We start from the raw sequence: 21887 nt of genomic DNA, 5'->3' as shown, positions 1-21887 counted from the left end.
TTACCATTCCATATACCATGTGGATTGCTAAATTAGTGAAGTGTATCTATAGTTATATATTTATCTTATAGTCCCCCTTAACTCAACCACTTTCCAGACTGATGATATTCACCAGCCATTTATCTGATTTGGCTTCTCTCCTGTTTAATATATTGCATAGGTCTTAGGTAAGACACATAGTGTACAGTAAAATGCAAGGAAGTAAAAGAAATGTAGAATATCGATTGCTTACACCACTGGAACTGATGATAAGCAAAGCTTGCTCTTTTTTAGATGAGAAAACATCTGGAGCCATGTACAAAATGAAATGAAATTAATCTTAGAAATTGCATATAAATTTGAATGACAAGTAAAGTTTCAAGAGTGTAATGGTAAAAGTATGAATATTTAATTTTTTCTTGCTTTGCATTTTATTTTGGAATAAATTGACTTAGGACCTGTGTAGAATTAGAGGTTTTCTGGATTTTAAAAAAATATTGTTTAAAAATGTTACCTCTTCTCAGAACTTTCCCCTGGCCCTGTCTCATAACAAAATAAGATACATACAGCAAATTGTCTCTGACAGCATGGGCTTCATTCCCTAGAGTACTTTCTTACCAAGAGAAAGAACAATATATCACCATGAACTTTGGTTCTCTAAATTCTAGCATCTTCTGAACTTTTGAGATAAAGATACTTTGGAACTGAAGAATGTTCTTTAAGAAGAATTTTATTTTGATATCTTCTTGTCTCTTTCAATTTAAAATCATCTTTGATATACCCTAAGGAGCTAGAATGCTTTAATAAATATTTGCTGAATTTGAATTTTTCTGCACCAATTAAAAGGAAGTAATGAGAAAGAGAGCTTAATGTGAATTAAGAATGTTTCCTGTTTTTATACTTAAATATCAGTGCTTGACTTCAGTAGATGGACCATACACAGATCCAGATTCGTGAAACAGGAAAGATTGTCAAATTCCTCAGGTATTTACTGACCCTTAAATAGTATGAAAAAGGAATAGTAGAAGGAAAGATTCAACATAGAACTTTTTTCATTCCATTGTACTGTACTGGTTTTTAGACCCTGCTTCCTCCCAGCTCTGTTATCTTTATTCACCAAGAAGGTACAAAGAAAAGAATACTGATTTGGTGACAAGAACAAGGGTTCATATCCTGCCTCCATCACTTGCTAGCTATGTGATCTTAGCCAACTATCTCAGTTTTCTTTTCTATGAGATGGGCAAATTGGATTTTGTGACTGATGTTACCTTTTAGGTCTAATTCTATGATTTCTATACATTTGGGGGGCTATAGGCCACTAGAAAAATGTTAGCATCATCAGAGAAGTCCTCCCTAAACTTTTTGGATCATGCACCCCATTAGTAAAAGAAAAAAGATCAAACATTCTTTTTCTTGTTGTTCAGTGGTTTCAATTACATTAGACTGTCTGACTCTAGTTGAAGTTTTTTTTTTGGGGGAGAAAGATACGGAGTAGTTTGCTACTTCCTTTTCCAGCTCCTTTTATAGATGAGAAACCTGAGGTAAAAAAAATTAAGTGACTTGCCCAGAGTCACATTAAGTATTTAAGAGTGGAGCCAAACTCAGGTCTTCGTGACTTCAAGTCTGGTACTTTATCCACTGTGCCACTAGCTATTCCTACATTTGTATATTATTTATATATTATATACATACTTCTCATTGTCTCAGTTATTGAACATCCATTAAATTGTGAGTCCCTTGAGGACAGGGACTGGCTTTTGCCTCCTTTTATATTTCAAGCACTTACCATAGTGCCTGGCACATAGTAGGTACTTAAATGTTTATTGATTGAAACAGAAACAGGTGAATTTTGTAATGGGCCAGAAACGTGAATATAGTTACAATGTGTAAATCCTGAGCATACTTTAAGTGTGGATTTTCTTTATTTCTTTTTATATGATATCTGGGATTAAAAAAGCAATAGAGGTATTAATAATTTACTTTTGGAAACCTTCTGAAAGTAACTGGGACATAAATATACTAAAAGAGAGTGGTGACATCTGGATAGATGAGGTTTTTTTCCCCTCTCTGATATGATGTGACATTTTCAAACATAGTCAAACCTATATGCAGCCTAAAGAATGCACATCCTACATACTAGGTATGTAGGTATGACATAACATATGTTCTGTCCAAAATTCAAAAGGAGTAAAAAAAAAAAAAAAAGATGCTCCAACTAATGAACAGGGCAACCCTGTCCAGAATCCTAATGGCTTCTCAATGAGGTAAACAATGACTCTTAATTAGAAGCTAAAAATTTTAATTAAGATGATTCTGCAGTAATTATCTCAGTTGTCTGCTTCAGTGGATTTTAATGAAAAAGATTGATTAGGTATAAAACCAGTAGCATAATTAAACATTCAGGGTCTGCATTGGTTATTGAGGTGAAAGTAATATGGTTAACTTCCAAAGTGCATTTTTCTACAAATGATGTTAGATGGGAAATTCTAGTATCCAGAGGCTCCATTCTTAATGGGGAATTCTTGTACAAATCATTTCAGAGCAATTCAGACTATAATAAGTGAAAATGTAAAAAGAACATTTGAAAGTAAAGTAAAAATGTTGCTACCATTGTATATTAAGGACCATGTTAACATATACAAAGTTTTTTTTAATTAAGTACCTATCATCCTCTGGTCACTGGTAAAAAAAAAAAATCCAAGGCTTGGTTATTGTGTGATTTGTCTGTGATGATAAATCTAGTAAACGCCAGGAGTAGGATTTGGATCCATACCTTCTTGAGCCTCAAGTCTAATAGGCTTTCCACTATGCCATACTTTTCCCCACTGGTTTTCATGTCAATCTGTGATAACTATTTTAAGTCATTCATTTAGGTCAGTTGATTTATTGGTTTCTCCCTACCTTCTGCCATCCCTGATCTATTATCATCATAGAAACAATTAGGGAACATGAGAGATAAAATACTGGACTTAGAATCAGGAAGAAATGAGTTCAAATCCAGCCTCAGACACTTAACTACCTCTGTGACTCTGAACAATCATATATTCTTTATTTCCATAGCAAATGTCATTTAAATGTTTGCTATTGTCATTAGCTATTAACTGAATTCAAATCTTGCTGGAGACCTTTATTACTTGTCTCATCCTAAATCTCTTGGTGTTTCAGTTACTTTATATATAAAATAAAGGAGTTGGACTTAATCTAACTCTATGAACCAAGGATTCAAACTCAGGTCAGAGAACATGGATTCAAATATTTTGGGCAAGACATTTAACCTCTCTGATCATTCATTTGTAAAATGAGGGAGATTATACTAGATGATCTTTTTCATTTCTAAATGTATGATCTTTTAAAAACAAATGGAACTCCTACAAAACTACCACCACAAAACCTAGGGAAAACAAGGGAAAATGAGAAGTTGACTATAAGTCATATTTTGTAATTATTAGTGTCTAAATCAAGGAAAATAAGTAACTTAAATGTTTAGCTCTCTCTGTGTGTCTCTTTCAATGTGTATAAATGTGCATACATTGACATATATACACATGCACACAGATATATATATTCTTTATTTAAAGACAAATAAATTAAATGCTTGTTATAGTTGTAACCAAAATTTGGAAGTTATAAAATCACCATGAAAGCAAACAACCAAAACCTGCACAGGTATAAGAAAATTGTTTACACTAATTCCCTGAAAAAGCAGTATCATTGACTTAAACAATTACTTCATTTTCTATCTGCTTTACAAGGTAGAGTTCTATAAATTATTTCTGGAACACAGAAATCTTTAAAAATTTTCATAATTTTTATGAAATTAACTCCTTTAATTAACTGAGAAAGTATTAGTCTTTATCAGTACATGTAGATAAAGTATATACTTGTAACTATAATCCAAGAAATATCTTTCTCCAGATTTCGAAAAGTGAATATGGAATAGATTGGCCAAAGATTGTTCAGGTAAGTTTTTATCTTCAAGGATAGCTTTGTATCCCCTATCTCATTAGTTCAGTTGCAGTTAGCTTCTTATTAGTAAACAGAGGATTGTTTCAGACATTTCTTTTCTTTTTGAATCAAATCATGGAATGAAATCTTCATTGTAACTTTTGCAGATAGAATAGCAATCATTATCCAGCAGAAAACTCTTCTGCTTTGTTTCTGTCTTTACACTTTGTATTACCTCTAGTAGAGATACTTGATTCTGCCCTCACTTTTACCTCTTGGTTTTCCTGACTTCTTTCAATACATCCATCTCCAATTGTGGATGCCTTCCTTTCTCATGTTTTCCATTTTCTCATATGATTGGTATTTGTGTATGTGCAACCTCTCTGAGTCTCTGAACTCACATTTGTAAGAAAAAAAAATATATTTTTTTCTTTTGTGAGGCAATTGGGGTTAAGTGATTTGCCCAGCAGTTACACAGCTAGGAAGTGTTAAGTGTCTGAGGTCATATTTGAACTCAGGTCCTCCTGATTGCAGAGGTAGTGCTTGCTCTATTACACCATTCAGCTGCCCCTTATTTTTTTAATCTTTTAGAAATATTAAATTAGATATTTTAAGTAATTTTATGGTCTTGGTCACAACCAAGAACCACTCAACAGAGGTTCATTATAAAAATTATGGCCTCCAGGAGATAAAATTGTTTTTATCTACATCAACTCACAATATATTATGTCATGTCATAATATGAACATTGTCTATTCATATATAAAGGGACTGCTATTTTTCTTCATTGACAGTTGTGCCTACATTGAGATGTTTACCAAAAGTGGTAGTTATCTAGTACATGACAGTGTTTCAGTAACTGCAAATGGGAATATTTATATTTTTAATGACTAAGTTTATAATATAAAAGAAATTAAAAAATGAAATTATATAATTCTATAAATGAGAACATGAGCTTTTGGGATTCATGTACTATTCCTCAGAAATATGTTACTGTTGGGATTGACAGAAATTGGAGATCTGTAGTGGAATGTTGTATTATACAATAAATAGTCCCACAAAGATACCAGGAAGCAATTGATGCTACTGAAAGCACTTTGATTTCTTGCTGTAATGACTGTGGAGACTTTGTTTAAGAGAAGACACTTAAGAAAATAATTCTATTTGTACATAATGGCAAAAGATGACTATAGTAAGAATAAGACGTATTCAAAAATTGCTAACAAATCAATTAGGTTATTTACAGAAAGAGTTTAAATGCCAGTAAGCCTTTGGTGCTTATGAACATGTTCTTTATTCCTGAAAGAAGATAGGAAAAGTTTAAAAAACATTTTAATGGGGAAAATCACTTTATTAGATATACATGAGTGTACACCATCATACATCTGGAAAACCTCTCTGGTTATTTAGAAATATTGCTTTGTATTTTTAAAATATTTCTTTGAAAACAGTCTGCCAGGATCTACTCTGATCAAAACAGAGACTTAAAAGCAAAATACCAAAAGAGGCATTAATTTGTAGAGAAATAAAAGAATTGAGAGCATTATTTATTCCATTCCCTATATGATCATTCTGACTTCCCTATACCTCCAAAATATCAGGATTTGATTTCCTGTTATTGGAATCATCGTCTTTTCAGTTACTATCTACTTCTGACAGTCTCTCTTTTACTGCAGACCTCTTTACTTTAGAGTTTGTTTGGCAGACAATCTCTGTCTGCCTATGTGTATGATCATCTCTCCTATAGGCAATCTGCAGTTGTGATGTCCTGTCTTGGTAAAGAACTATCTTATAGACTTCCAAGTTGCCTAATATTTTAATTACTTGTCATGGTATTGTAATTTTGAATAAGCAATTTCTTCTCTTTGAACCTCAGTAAATGTAAAATGAAAAGTGTAGGACCTTTGAAATCTTTTCAGTTTTAAATCTGAATTCACTATGTCTTTTTAATATTTTGTGTACCCCATTTGACATGGTTTCTTAGAAGAACTCTATGGCTGGGATCATCTGGCCTGTGGGTCAGATGCAACAGCTGAGGATGTTTATCCCCCTCACCCAGGGCTTTATTTAAAGGCCCACAAATCAAAATTTTTCTTTTTACTATAGTCCAGCCCTCCAACAGTCTGAGGGACAATGAACTGGCCCCCATTTAAAAAGTTTGAGGACCCCTGCTTAAGGCTTCACTGAAAACTTAACCAATGAACTCAATAATCATATTATTGTTGGATTTTATTAGAGCTTTTCTGAGCTGAGGTCATCCATGTGTAGATGATTTAAGTTAGTCAAGAAGATGTATTGATTGTGGATGTCTATGTCTTCTCCATCTTTGGATAACTCTCAAAATAAAAATCAGCAGGTAAACAAGATCTGCTTGTTGAATATTGGGAATACTTATTGGTACTTTTATACAGCTGAGAAGACAGAAATACTACAAAGGTCTAAACTTCATTGAGAACTAGAAATAGACACAAAAAGTGTGGTGTTTATTCTAGGGCTTCCTTTGTATTTTATGGTACACAAGAAAGCAAAGGTCATATTAATCAACTGATAGTGAGTGACCTGGTCAAGGAACCTACTGCTGAACAGGATAATACATGGGTTGCAGTGCTCTTTACCTCCAGCATTTGGAATTACATGTTTGCAAGTACAGGGTTAGTCTTACTCCGTCAAAGGGAATCCAGCATACATTTCTTAGTTTCTCGAATCTTTGCCTTCTGAACAAAAAAGGAATGAGAAATTCCTCCATAAAGATGGAGGTCCTTCTCATTCATTATGGGTTCTGAACACATAGGTTTTGTAAAATTGGCAACAGCACTTAAACTTATCCAGTTTGTCAGAGCCAACACTATTTTTCAAGGGGTTCAGAAAAAAAGAATCAGGTTAGCCTTTAGTCTACTGGTTATCCTTGGAGTCTACTGTATATTAAGAAAGAATATTGCTAATTATTTACTAATCTCTTTTTACTAACTGAACAGAACAATGTTCTCTCTACCACACCAGATCCTTGAAGACTTTTTGTGATAAACTCAATTATTCACTCATTATTTCTGTAAAGTTGGAATACATTTGCTGTATTTGATTTCATTAAGTTATTGTTGCTCTAATTGTGTTTTACTTTCCCAATACAATATAAGCTCGTTGAAGGCAGGGATTGTTTTTCATTTTTGTCTTTGTATCCCTACCTCCTAACCTATTCCTTTGAATGTAGAAGACCCTGAATAAATAGTTTATTCAATTAGACTGATGTCAAAACTTGCTGAAAATCACTGAGGGAAGAAAGATGTTGAAAAAGCTTCACAAAATATATTTATACTCAGCATTTGTTACTCATGCTGACCATTTAAAATCAATTGAAATATATTTCTCTTTAAGCTGATAGGAATGACAGATTTGAAATACTCACATGCCATTTGTGCGGTGCCAATCACTGTCTGCTTTAAAGTAGAATGGAATGCTTTTTAATTGCTCTGATTTTCCAGTTGCAGTTCCTGAATTAACTTATGGCCTGAAGAGGACATATATACACATTTTTCTCTGGTAGCTATTATACCAGCTAATAGCAAGTGCAATAAGGTTATAACTTTAAAAGGAAAACTTCAGACTTCCTTTCTCATAAATACACAACGTATGGCATAATGAACTGTATATGGCTAAATAAAAATGTAAGAATATATCATAATATAGTACCTGAACAGTCTGTGACCATTTACTTGCTTTTTAAGTAAGAATGTTTGTCCAAATCTCTTTTTTCACATTCTAACAGGAATATACACATATGTATATGTGGGCAACATACTCAGAAGGTATATAATATGCACACAGCACACAATGTACACATACATCCATGTGTACATATATGTACAACACATGGACACACATGGGGGACACAACATACATAAGCATGACACACATATATCTTTATACATGGACTTTAATAATCGTATCTGTTACCCTTTCTAGCAACCAAAATGCTCTTATATGAATCAAGAAATATACTTACATTTATTTGGGAAATAAGACTAGACATAGTAGAGAGACTCAGTTTTCACAGGACTCATAAAAGCAAGACATTGAATTTAATGAATTATATGATTCCATCAAGGAAGTTTAGCCCTGAGATCAGAAGTAGAGGTCAGCAGTCAGATTAGGGGTTTGAAGCACAGATGTTGAGACTTTTAGAGATTACTACTATAGCTCTTTGTCTAAGACAGAGACAATGATTTAAGGGGACTCTTTTAATAGTAAATCAGCTCTCAACAAATAATTACCAAATGCCTATTATGTGTTAATTACTGCATAGGGGCACTGGGGATATGAAGACAGATCTACCACAGTACTACCTTCATGTATTCTATATTATAATGGAGCAGAAAACATGAATGTATATGTATATTCATGTATGCCTATGTATATATACACATATCTATTCACACACAATATACACACATACGTATATAGAACAGATACAAAGCAGATATAAAATAATTTTGAGAGGAAGGATACTATCAAGTATACTATAGAAGTAAAAGGATAGTATTTAAGTTGAGTATAGAAGGCAACAGTAAATCAGTATAATATCTTTGTCAAGAAAACCCTAAGGGGGTCACTATGAATTGAACATGACTGAAACAACTCAACAGCAAGAAAAAAAGCAAGATCAAGAGCAACACAACAACAACATTTGAAAGAAACAGGTATATAAGAGGGGAAGGGAAGGAAGGAGAGTTTTCCAGGCATAGGGGACAATTGGGTCCAAGGTGTGATAGGAGTGAGTGAAATATAATAAGAAAGCTTGACTGAATTGCAGAATGAAGGAAGGAGAGAAATGATAATGGACAAGAAAAGCAAAAAGCAGCCAGATTATGAAGAATTTTAAATTCAGAGAAGTTTATATCTGATCTTAGGGGTAAAAGAGAATCCTTGGAGCTTATCCAGTAGGAATGTGACATGATTATCCAGTAGGAATATGATATGATACTATGCTTAGGTATTCCTAAAGTTGCTAGAAACATTTTGACAGTTAAGTGGAGGATGGACTATAGGAGAGAAAGACTTTTAGATAGGAAGGCCAATTAGGAAGCTCCTGTAAAAAGTCTAGAAGGAAGGTGCTAAGATTTTGAACTAGGTTGTTGGCTCTACAAGTGGAAAGAAGATTTTGTTTATATGTAATATAGAATCAGAAATGACAAAATTAGGCAACAAAATGTATATGTGAATTAAGGGAAAGTGAGGAATAGAGAAGGATATAAAGATTGAAAACTTGGGTAAAAGTTTCCTAGAAAGAAAACAAGATTCAAAAGAGAGTTGTATGTATGTATGTATATGTGGGTGTTATGGTAAATGAATTATATTTCCATGTGTTGGGTCTGAGAAGCTTATGGGACATCCAGTTTGAAATGTTCAGTATATAGTTGTTGAGAGAGTAGAACTTGGAAGAAAGAGTAGGGGTTGGATATATATAAATCAGTGAATCATTTGCACAAAGATGATAATTAAACTCATAGGAGCTGATGATATTGCAAAGGGAATAGATAGAGAGAAAAAATTAGAAAATGTAGGAAGGATGCTTAGGGTCTATTAGGAGCCATAATATAGATGACAGTCTGACAAAAGAAACTGAAAAAAAGAGGAAGAAGAGTCTCCAAAAAGTCAGAGAGAAGAATATCTAGGAAAAGTTGGCCAACAGTATTAACTTTTGCAGGATAAGAATGAAGATTGAGAAAAGACATTCAATGTGGGACTTGAGAAAGCATTGGGAACCTTGAAAAGAACATTTTCATTTGAACAATAAGATTGGAAATCAGGCTGAAGAATATATGAAAGATCATTAAAGGAGTGAAAGAGAAGGGAAAACCTATAGTTACTCATTTCAAGGAGTTTGGCAGAAAAAAAGAGGAAATATAGGAGGATAACTTTTGGAGATGGTGTTGTTTAGTAGCAATTCTTTAAGGAGTAGGACATTTGAGATTGTAGGCAGGAAAGAAGGGACAAGTAGATATGAAGAGACTGAAGACAGGACATCATCAAGAGTGCATATAAAAGGATGAGCATCTACAATGTGAAAGGTCATTTTAAAATTTCATTTAATAGTGTTTTATTTTTCTAAGTACTGGCAAAGGTAGTTTCCCTTGAATAATTTTCTGATCCAAATTTTTCTTCATCTCCTCTTCCTTTCCCCCTCCCCAAGACATAAACAATCTGATATAGGTTAAGCATGCAATTCTTCTAAATATATTTCCATATTTGTCATGCTGGGCAAAAAAAAATCAGATCAAAAAGGGAAAAAAAAAACCAAGCAAACAACAGCAATAAAAACACTATGCTTTGATCACCATTTAGTCTTCATAATTCTATCTCTGGAAGTGCATGGCTCTCTCCATCCCAAGGGTGTGAGAACTGCCTTGAATCACCTTATTGTTGAAAAGAACCAAGTCCATCACAGTTGATCATCATGTAATCTTGTTGCTGTGTTGTCTTGGTTCTGCTCATTTCACTTAGCATCAGTTCCTAGAAGTCTTTCCAGGCTTTTCTGAATCAGCCTGCTCATTATTTCTTATAAAACAATAATATCCCATTATATTCGTATACCATAACTTATTCAGCCATTTCCTAACTGAGGAGCAGCTATACAATTAACAGTTCCTTACCCCCACAAAAATAACTGCATATGTAAGTCCTTTTCCATCTTTTATGATCTTTTTGGATCCAGACCCATCAGAGACACTGCTCTCCACACACACACACACACACACACACACACACCACACACACACACACACAATTCACACAGTTTGATATACCTTTGGGTATAGTTCCAAATTGCTCGTCAGAATGGTTAGATCAGTTCACAACTCCACTAATAATGCATTAGCATCCCAGTTTTTCATGTACCCCCCAATATTCATCATTATCTTTTTCTGTCAGCCAATCTTATTTCAGAATTGTGTTAATTTGTATTTCTCTAAGCAATAGTGATCTAGAGTATTTTTTCATATGACTAGAAATGACTTTAATTCCTTTGTCTGAAAATTGTTCATATGTGGGAAGATCATGTCTTAAACAGACCATATCTCTTGTATTAAGTAGACAGGCAGGCAGGAAGGAAGGACATTGGAGGACTTTTGACTACTGGTCTTTTTCTTCTCACAAAGTTGGTTTTTATACCACATTGAAAGGAAGATGCAAAGTAATTTGACTTTTCAGCTGTCCATCTATATTTCTTCCTACTTTATGTGTAGGGCAGTATTTGTCAATATTCTGGATGTCAAAAAGGAAAAAAAGTCAATATTATAGAGCATATTTTGGTTGAGTGCAATGGAAAGGGTGTTTGATTTGGAGTTAGAAATATGGATTTAAATACTTGTCTTGCCACTTGCTACCTATGTGAATTTGGACAAGTTTGCTTAATGAACCTTAATTCCTTTATCAGTAAAATGAAGATGTTGAACTAGAAGATTCCATAGTGCTTTCCAGTTTTAAATCTATGATCCTATTATCTTTAGACTCTAGACATGGAACATTATATTTATATTTTATACCTACGTATTTTTGAAGTGTTTCTAGGTAATTCGATAATAATGCTATAATATTGAAAAAAGTAGGAGGCCAGAGAGGTGATTAACATTAATAACATGTATATATAATAGCATATATTATGATACATGTGAATTTTTAGTTATGTTAATCTGTAAGTGAGAGGAAGTTGTTTTGGTGATTAGAGTCCTCAGGACTTTGGCTCAGATTCTGATACATAGTACTTGTGTGATTGTGGGTAGGTTATGGACCCCATGTAATTCTCTAAGACTGTACAGTACTCCGGAAACAAAGTATATGATTGTTGATGGGGGGATGACTAAGCAAGTTGTGGTTTATGAATGTAAAGAAATATCAGTTTATTGTAACAAGCAATATGAAAAGCAGAGAACCATGGGAATGTGTATGCAAACTGATGCAAAGTAAAGCAGTACCAGGGAAACAACTGGTAACAATAATGTAAATGTGAAGAAAATCTAGAACAAAAACAATAAAATAAGAAACCAGACACAGAAAAATTACAGTCATGAAATTTGTTCTGAAGAACAGAAGAAGGAAAAAAAATATATATGTATATATGACTATGGGAATAGGGCATTGCATGTACTGTCAGACTTGGTTAATATATTGATTACTTTTGCTAAATTACTTTTCTCTTCTCCCTCCTTTCTCTTTCTTTTTCAATTTTTTAAAAATGTGGAATGACCCTCTGGGAAGCAGAGGAGGGAAGGATATATATCTGAATATATGTAATATAAAACCAAGAGATATTACTTAAAACGTTTTTTCTTAAGATTTTTTTTAATGATACTGACAAGGTGCTGGTCTGAATAGGTGAAGGAATTCTGGATATTAAAATCCTAAATTAGGAACCTCCCATTCAAATCTTGACCCCTCAAGAGAAAGGAAGAAAGATAATGGTTGATAATATGTTTTTTCTCTCTGAATTTTTTTTGCTGAAGTATCTTTATATATTTTTCATTACTCCATTATATAGAACAGTATATTTGTGCTTGTGGTCTGGAGTAATTAATTTTCTTTCTTTTGGAGGCATTAGTAAATGTGATACCATGTGGGAAGTGAATGATTATTTTTCATAAGTGACTAGTTAAAATGAAGGCTTTTTTATTAACATATAAACATTTTTTCAATTTTAAATTCCAAAACATATGAAAGTTTGATTGGTCATAAAGAGTGCACACTTCTTGAACATACTTGAAAAAAATCAAAGATATTGCATGTCACTAGCATATTTTTATCTTCAATATTACCTTTGGAAATTATGAATTATGTTGGATACCCAAAAATAAGAAAAGGGTAACTCAATAGGGAAAATTATTTGATTCTACTTTTGGTTGATTTTTCTGGCTGATTGTTTACAATTTTCAATTTCAGAATTGCAATAAAAATACTATAGACAATTTAAAGTCCAACTCTGACCCGTTAGCTTAGGTATTTAAAGTAAATGAGAAAACTCATCTCCCACTACTAGCCTATTAAAGAATAATCCAGAATCTTAGTTGATTAAAAATATCAAAATAGCATAGTAAACTTTTCTAGCAATGTAAACATTTGCAAATATTAACTGTAATTCATATCACAAATCTATCAATATGTAGATTCAACTGCAGCATTTTTGGAGCTATTTCTCTCCTCAGAGGTAACTTCCTTTCTTGAGAAGAAAATCATAAGAGATTTCATTTTTGCTTATGTAAAAGTAGTACATTTATTGGAAATAAATGTCCTCAAGATTCTCTTTGCTGTTTGTAAACTGCCTAATTGAAGACTTTCTAGGATTCTGGGAAGGGAAAATATTTGTCTGTCAATTTTGAAGTTATTTCTAAAACTATAGCTTATTGGTTAAGCATCAGATAGACATATTACTTTGAAAAAACAGCATTAATAAAGTTAAAACACTATGTCAAGGTTTGTCCCTGTCCCTTGTTCTTATATCCTTTCACTTGTTGATACCACAACTTATCTCTTTGGAGATGATACTCAAATATGTCCACTCTTACCCACTTCCCTGAACTACAGTTCATCACCAACTTTCTGCTGGCTACCTCTGAAATAAAGTCCTCTGGAATCTTAAAATCAACATACCTAAATCAGAATTCATTATGTCTTCCTAAATCCATCACTTCAAAATTCCCTATTGTTACTGAGAATACAACCTTTTTTCTAATTACTCTTGTTTGAAATCTCAGAATCATTCTTGACATTTCACCTTCTCTCAATCTCTATGTAATCAGTCAGTTAATTTTTTTTGTCAACTGTGTTAACAAAATCTCGCATTTTCCTTCTTTCTACTCACATATCCAGCACCCTTGTTCAGAGACTAGTTATCCATTGCCTGTACTAATGCAATTTTCTTCTAAATGGATTCACCATACACAGTCTCCACTCTTTAATCTATCTTCCATACAATTTCAAAATATTCTTCCTAAGTATCTCTATTTCCTACTCAATTATCTTTACTGACCACTTATTGCAAAACCAACTACTGCTCACCTTTGCAGACTTAATTCACATTACTCCCTACATAGTAAGATGCTCAAACAGTTTACCATTACTTATGTCGACTAGTGAAATGGATGCAATTAGAATTATCTCTAAGGACCTACATGTATAAAAATATTTAAAACACTTCTTTTTGTGGTGACAAAGGATTGGAAATTAAGGGGATGCCATCAATGAAGGAATGGATAAACAAGTTGTGGTATATAGGTATAATGGAATATTATTACACTGTAAGAATTGATAAGTAGGTGGATTTCAGAAAAATCTGGAAAGACTATGAACTGATATATATATATATATATATATGATATATATATATGAACTGATTCTGAGAGAAGTGAGCAGAACCAGGAGAACATTATGCACAGAAATGGTAACGTTATATGATCAAGTATGATTGATTTAGCTCTTCTCAGCAATACAATGATTCTAGATAATTTCAAAAGAATCATGATAGAAAATGCGCCCACATTCAGAGAACCAACTGATGTAGTTTGAATGTAGATCAAAGGACACTTTTTTCCACTTTCTTTGTTTTTTCCTTTTTATTCTGTTTCTTCTTTTACAATATGAGTAATGTGGAAATTTGATTTACATGATTGTACATGTATAGTCTATATCATATTGCTTGTCATCTTGGAGAGAGAGATGGAGAAGAGTGGAGGAAGAAAAATTTGGAACTCAAAATCTTACAATATGAATGTTAAAAATATCTTTACATGTAATTGGAAAAACAAAATACTATTTACATTAAAAACTTATCTTTCTCAATGCTGGCAATCAAACATTATTTATGTAACCATTACTTTGAACAGCTAGGTAGATTAGTGGATAGCTGACTCTACCCAATTTTTGATTACTGTTTAGTGATCTAAATTACTTATTTATTAATTTGATTGATTCATAATGACATATGAACACATACCTGTTGTTTACCAAACTATACCATAGTTTTGCTTATTTCACTACTGAAGAACAAATCATGAAAAAAAAAAAACATCGAACCACATCAACACAAAATGGTGAATTAATACAAAATGTCAAGCCACAAAATTGTTCTTACTATATACTTCCTTTCACATATATTATAGTCCAGTCATATTGGCCTGTTTATAATTTTCCTAATTCCTCATTCCATTTCTAGTCTCTGTGTTTTGAGACCAGTTGAGATGTACTCACTCCTCATTTATCAGTATCTTTAACCTTCTTCCAAGCTTATCTCAAGTTCAATGTTCAGCAGGAAACTCTTCCTAAACCCAATTCTTAGTTTTTTCTTCTTTGTCTTCTGGAAGATGTATATATATATACATATAGACATGTAGATATATACATATACATATAGACATATTTGTGTGTATGTGTTTATATATTCATCAATCACATCTATCTAACTGCCTATCTAATTTATATGTCATAAAAACTTGAGTTTCAAGTCCTATTTCTGACACATATTGGCCAAGTAACTTTAGGTTAGTCATTTAATTTTTCTAAGACTTTCTAAGACTATAAGTTACATATAAAGTGCTGATCAAAGCAGCTAGATAGCACAGAGCACTGGCCATTAAGTCAGGAGGACCTGAGTTCAAATCCAGCCTCAGACACTTAACACTTTCTAGCTGTATGATCCTGGACAAATCACTTAACCCCAATTGCCTCAGGAAAAAAAAAGGCAGCTAGATGGCACAGTGCATAGAGCACCAGCCCTAAAGTCAGGAGGACTTGAGTTCAAATTTGACCTCAGTTACTTAACATTGGCTAGCTGTGTGACCTAGGCAAGTCACTTGACCCTAATTTCCTCATCAAAAAAAAAAAAGTGCTGATCTGAATTCTCAAGAGCTCCCTAAAACTTATCATAGCACAAATATAGTAAAAACATTCTATTTAAATGCTGTATCTCAATAATAATAACCATTTATCAAGTGCCAACTATGTGCCAGTTACTATGCTAAGATCTGGGGATACAAATAAGCCAAAAGAATTAATCCCTGCCTTCAAGGAGTTTATTTACAATCTAGTGCACACACAAAAGGAAGCTGAAAAACAAGGTTGGGGTCTGAAAGGTCATGTGTTTCCATAGTGTTGAAGTCTACTAAAGGAGAATGGGTTTATATGGAAAGTGGTAAGACCTTTCTAAAGGAAAGCTTTGGAAGGGAAGGATGTAAGGACAGGAATTACTTTTTGTTTTGTTTTTGTTTTGTTATTGTGTCCCCAGTGCTCACTCGACACAGTGTTTTGTATAGAGTACATGTTTAAAGAATTTTGAGTCAAATTAAAAATCAATAGCCTAGGTTCTCATTTAAGAATCTTAGAATCGACAAATAAAAATAGAGATATTAGTCAATTTGCAATGGAAACAATTAAGAAGAATTTTCATATTATTGTAAACTATAATACTGTTTAAATAGTATTATCTTAGGAAAGAAAATAGATTAAACTTGAAAGATTTTGTGTTAATTCCCTTACCAGAGAATTGACTTAGGAACCAAAGGAGTTTGCCTGTAGCTAGGACTCCACCAATCTCTATTGTGACTTGGAACAAATGAATTTATCTCTCTGGGCCTCAGTTTGCTCATCTATAAAACATGGCAGTTGAATTAAATTATGTTTAAAGTCTTTTCCAAGACAAATGTTCTATGATTCTTAGTCAAAGAAAAAAATTTGAAGCAATAAAAGCAATGAAATGTATTGAAATTCTCAGTATATCCAATTTGCCCTTTTTCTGGGCACATTACAGTGTTTTGTGACACATATTTAATAGTATAATTTGTGTTCTTTTATCATTATTTGGATCTCATTTCCAAAATCCTATGGAATTTTGAAGCTCCTGTGCTTCAAATTGTAACAAATATTACATTTTTCTTCAGTAGAATTCTTCCAAGTGATTAATTGGAATGAATTCAGGAACTCTAATAGGTACATTGGAGACTCGTGTTTTCTAGAGTGTTAGTGCCAGAAGCAGTTACTTATGAGAAAAGTTAATGTGTGTACCTGCCTCATTTCCCATATTGCAGTTTGCTTATTCCACTAATCTCTCCTATTTCCCAAAGCAGTCTCTGAATGCTTTCAGTATGAAAATATTTATAGTCCTATAAAATGTGACTTGAAATTGGAAACCTAAGTGAAAATTGTAAATAAATTTTGCTTGCCTCTTTAGAAATTCAGTAAATTGATGTTGGGAAGATTCAAGAAAACCAAATCATGGAACTATATTTACATTCACAATCTCAGGCCCATCTCTGACATATATCGACTTCATGACATTGGGCAAATCACTTAAACCTCTCAATGGTCTAGATAAATTTCTAAGATTATAAATTAAATATTGATTAAGAGAATTTCCTCACTGGGAATTCCCTTCACCACTGAAATCACAGATTCAATCTCTGTTCATATTCACAGTAGCAGAATTGTTCTAGATTTATGGCAGCGTTAGGGACAACCATTTGTTGACTAAATGTTTTTTAAAATTATATATATATTTAATCAACAAAAATCTTTCTTCTTATCCTCCCCAGCCCTACTTGTCAATAAATAACTATTCTATGCAGTATGCTATGATAAATAAGATAAGTTAAATAGCACATAGTTCTTATCTTCAAGATTCTTACTCTACCAGAATACTTATACAGAAGAGGTAAGTAACCTGCAGATAAGAATAACACAATTTAAAATATGATAAGATCATAGGAAGAATACTATTGCAATTGCTCTTTCAGGTTACTAATGACTTTCTGTTCAAATCCAATGTTGTTTTTCTAGTTCTCTTAATTTTTTGGATTTTGACTCTGTGGATCAACTTTTCCTATTGAATACTAACTTCTCATCACCCTGGCATTAGAGACATGACACTCTTCTAGTTCTTCTCTTACATCTTTAACCAATTATTTTGTCTCCTTTACTTGTTCCTAATTTTATTCCTAAGCTCTTTAATGTGACTGTTCTTTAAGGTTCTCTCATTTACCATTTTCTGTTCTTTTCTTTCTGTTTCTTTCTGTTACTTTCCATAACTTCATCTATTACTTCCATGCAGATGGTTCTTAAATTTATATCTCTAGTCCTGACCTTCTTTCTAAATTTCAGGCCTGTATCTCCAACTGCTATAAGTGCATACATTCATAATTGAAAAAGAAATTTAGAGTCCATGAAGGTCAATATCTTTATTTTATTAATGAAGAAACTAGCATCCATAGAAATAAAGTGATTATAGTCATGCAGTTAGTAAGTAAAAAAGTCAGGATTCAGTTAAAATATAACTCTATCATTCAATCTTAAAATATATGTCCTGATTGTCCTACAAAAGCCCCAAACTCAATGTGTGCAGAACTGAGATCATTATTTTTCCTTCAAATCTACTTTGCCTTCTGTTCATCATCTCTATCGGTGACATATCACTCTTTTTCTATCATGTTTACAAACTTAGAGCTATTCTTTTATTTCTTTATCTCATTTACTTACTATATTAAATAGTCTCTAGACCCTGTTTATTCCATATATGAAAGATATTCCACCTCTCTCCCTTCTTCTTTATTTCCAATGCCACCACTCCAGTGCCTGCTCTCATTATTAATGTAACACTACCCTGGGGATCACTCTTTCCCCCAAACTTTGCAAAAGTTGGCAGGTTGAGCCTTTAGAAAGGGGGCTGATACTATTCTAGGTGCAACACTTTGACTGACTATCTTTACACGTTAGGTCATAAGACACAATCAAGATCTTTCTCTTTAAAAATTAGGCAGTAGTTTCAGTCAGATAGATGGCTAAAAAAAAAAGTATGCCAGTACTTTAATACAAGTCCTGTGAAAAATGCTAGGAATGCAGAATAAGAAGAAGAAAACAATTTCTAACTTTAAGGATCTCACATTCTAATGGGAGAGGAGACAATCTTCAAATTATTAGATATGTGCAAAATACATGCATTGTAAATTGGAGGTAAACTTAGATGGAAGGCACTGACTTTCATTGTCCTAATATTCTAGAACCAGAGGGCAAAATAGAAATGGAAAGAATCCACCAATCACTTCCTGAAAGATCCTAAAATAAAAACTCCCAGAAACCTTATAGACAAATTCTGGAACTTCCAGAAACAAGGTAATATTATAGCTAAATCTTAAAGGAATCAAGAGAAACCAGGAATTCCAGGAATGAGGGTAGCTAGGGAAAATGCATAGTTACTAGATATAGAGTCTTGTTCTAGGAATGTCAAGATGATCAGTTTCACTGGATTATTGAATATATGGAAGACAACAAGTAGAAAAAGAGTAGAAAGTGGCAAGTAAAGACAATGCTAAAAGAAAATTTTCTATTCAATCTAGGTGATAACAGAGAGCCACTAGAGTTAACCGAATTAAGGAGGTCGGATTGATAGACTTGAGATTTAAAAAGATCACTGGTAACTGAGTGCAAGATGGACAGGAGTGTTGTGAAGCATAAAGATCAACCACAAGTATTATAATAGTCTATATGGGAGGGGATGAAAACTTCTACTTGGGTGTTAGTATATTACATGTTGAGCATTATGACATTTAAAATCTCAGTGACTGAGATATTAGTGGGACCCTTTATGTATTAGTAAAATTTGTAAGAGGGAAGAATTTGGGGGAAAGCTAGTGAAATATTCAATTTACAATGTCTATGGGACATAACAGTCTAAAATATATAATAGTTGGAGCTGCAATACAGAGGTCAGGAGAAAGGTGGATAAATATATTTGTGAATTATCTGTAAAGAACTAAACCTGAGTATATGGGAATTGATAAAATCATTAAATAAAATATATAGAAAAAAAAAGGAGAATAGTGTCCCAGGCAGAGGCTTGGGGGATACTCACTGGAAATGGGCTCTACCTGGATGTAGATTCAGCAGAATTGGTAGAGAAATGGTAGTCAGATAGAAGGAGAAAAAGTGAGTAGATGGTGTCAAAAGATTATCAGCAGTGTCAAATGCTGCTGAAAGGTCAAGAAAGAAGACAAATTAAGGTCAATTAGATTAGGCAATTAAAAAATCATTGTTATCTTTGGAGAGAGCAGTTTGAACTGAATGATGAGGTCAGAAGCCAAACTTCATGCAGTTAAGAATAAAATGAGAGGAAGAAAACTGAACGCATCAATTATAGAAAACCTTTTCAAGAATTTTAGCCCACAGAAAGGATACAAAAAAAAAAAGATACAAAATGACATCTATCAGTGATGAAAGGATGAGGGGTGAGTTTGTCTGTTTTTTGGAAGATGTGGAGAAGTTTAAAAAACAAAATTGGCTCACAGGGAAAGGGGTTACAAAAGCTCACTAAGGAAAATAATCTCTTAAAAAATAGAATTGAGCAATGGAAGCTAATGACTTTATGAGAAATCAAGATACAATAAAACAAAATAAAAAAAAAGAGGAAAAAATATGAAATATCTCATTAGAAAAACAACTGACCTGGAAAATAAATCAAGAAAGAATAATTTTAAAATTATTGGTCTACCTGAAAGTCATGATAAAAAAAAAGGGTCTGAGCATTATTTTTCAAGAAATTTTCAAATTTTCAAGAAACATTGTTTTGATATTCTAGAACCAGAAGGTAAAATAGAAATTGAAAAAATCAACCAATCACCTCCTGAAAGATCACAAAATGAAAATTCCCAGAAATATTATGACTAAATTTTGGAACTTTCAGATCAAGGAGAAAATATTGCAAACATCAAGAAAGAAACAATTCAAGTGTAGTGGAGCCACAATCAGGATAACTCTAGATTTAGCAACTTCTACATTAAAGGACTGGAGGTCTTGGAGTATGATATTCTGGAAAGCAATGGAACTAGGACAACAGCCAAACTGAGTATCATCGTTTAGGGGGAAAAATGGATATTCAATGAAATAGATGATTTTCAAGATGGAAAGACTAGAGTTGAATAGAAAATTTGATTTTGAGGTAAAGGACTGTGGAGAAACATAAGGAGGTAATCAGGAAAGTGATAACATAAGGGACTTAATAAGGTTTATCTGTTTATATTCCTACATGGGAGGATGATACTTGTAATACATTAGAACTTTCTCATTATTGTGGCAGCTTGAAGAATACATAGACAGAGAGCACAATTGTGAGTTGAATATGAAGGGATAATACCTAAAAATATTAAATTAAGAGGTAAGAGAGGAACATACTGGGAGAAAGGAAAGGGTAAAAGTGGAATGGTGTAAACTATCTGCCATAAAAAGGAGACAATAAAAAGTTTTTACAGTGGAGGGAAAGAGGAAGAGAAAAGAGTGAGTAAACCTAAGTCTCATCAGAATTGGCTCAAAGAGGAAATACTACACACATTCAACAGGGGTATAGAAATCTATCTTATCTTGTAAGAAAATAGGAGGCAGATGAATGGGATACTGGAAGAGGGAGAATGATAAAAGAGAAGGCATATTAGGGGAGGGAGTGATCAGCAGCAAAGTACTTTTGAGGATGGGCAGGGTAAAAGGAGAGAAAAAATAGAATAAATGGGGGTGATATAGTTAGCAATAATAATTGTAAAAAGAATTTTGAAGCAATTATCTCTTACAAACATAGAGGGAACTGAGTCAAAATTTATTACCCCAATTGGTAAATGATCAAAAGATATGACATACTCAAAGGGCATGCATATCCTTTGACCTAACAATACCACTACTAGAAATGAATACTAAAAGAGATTTTTAAAAGAGGAAAAAGATCTATGTGTACCAAAATATTTGTAACAGCTCTCTTCTCAGGGGCAAAAAAAAAAAAATGGAAATTGAGAGGATGCCTATCAATTGAGGAATAGCTGAATAAATTGCTGTATGCCATGGAATATTATTGTTCTATGGGAAATGATGAGCAGGATACTCTCAGGAAAAAAAAAAAAAACAAATTTGGAAAGTCCTCCATGTACTCAAGTAAAATAAAATATACTGTATAC

The sequence above is a fragment of the Antechinus flavipes genome, chromosome 4 (assembly GCF_016432865.1).
Source record: "Antechinus flavipes isolate AdamAnt ecotype Samford, QLD, Australia chromosome 4, AdamAnt_v2, whole genome shotgun sequence".
In the NCBI taxonomy this organism is placed as follows: domain Eukaryota; kingdom Metazoa; phylum Chordata; class Mammalia; order Dasyuromorphia; family Dasyuridae; genus Antechinus; species Antechinus flavipes.
The sequence above is the reverse complement of the archived record's forward strand: the minus strand, read 5'-3'. Positions refer to the sequence as shown.